The sequence below is a fragment of the Corvus brachyrhynchos genome, unplaced genomic scaffold (genome assembly GCF_000691975.1).
Source record: "Corvus brachyrhynchos isolate BGI_N302 unplaced genomic scaffold, ASM69197v1 scaffold116, whole genome shotgun sequence".
Lineage (NCBI taxonomy): Eukaryota > Metazoa > Chordata > Aves > Passeriformes > Corvidae > Corvus > Corvus brachyrhynchos.
Genome location: NW_008240221.1, coordinates 13,661,054 through 13,661,990, shown reverse-complemented (window position 1 = coordinate 13,661,990; position 937 = coordinate 13,661,054).

Here is a 937-nt window from a genome sequence, read left to right as displayed (position 1 = left end):
TGGAAGTCCATGGTCTTCATCTCTTTCCAGTTTCTTATGCATAAAAAGGATCTTGTGTTTCCTTTGCCTTGCTCATCTCCCACCACAACAGCCTCAGCTGCCTGGTTGGAGTTGCATCTGGTTAACAACCCCCACAACAGGGAGTCTGGGTCCATAGGGAAAAGGGAAAGGGGGCAGAAGGGTGGGCTTCTTTCTCAGTTAAAGATGAGATTAACCAGGAGCAACCCCACCAAAATCAGGGTACTGCTCTGAGACTGCGATAGAAATAAAAGGAGAAAATGTCTTTTCAGTTTTATGAGACCCAAGAAATTCCAGATGTACTGACGACTGTCTGGGATCTGGTTCTCTAACTCTGATGTAAACACTCAGACCTTGAGCTAAGAGGGTCCTTTTTGCTGAGGAGACTTACTGACTGCACTAAAGATTTAACTTGGCTGGTAGCACAAAGGTGAGGAAGGCTGAAGGCCACTTTGCTCCTGGCTTTGAGTGATTTCAGCTTCCTCCTGTTCTGTGTCATTATAGTCCTTAAAAGATGCACTTGACCTTCCCAATGACCCATTGGAGTACACAGCTGAGGTGTCAGTCATAGCATGCTGGTGTTGTAAGCAACATTCAAAGCTGTAAGAAACTAATACAAAACTTCCTAAAATATTTATTACTGAATTTTTTCATCATGTTGGAGCTCAAATCATAATGGAGGATCTAGGTATGGTGATTAATGAACCTCAGAGGTCAGACCAGTAGGAGAGTACATTAACTACTGATTTTGTAACTCACAGTATAAAATTCAATTGTTTGTGTCCATCAATGTTTCCAACACGTTGTGTGTCAGTGCAATGTCCTGGAACTGCAATCACCAATGTAAGAGAAAATTTATGGAGCGAGCCTGTAAATAACTGTGTAAGTTCTCAAGTGGTTTTGCTGAGTTAATATGTTG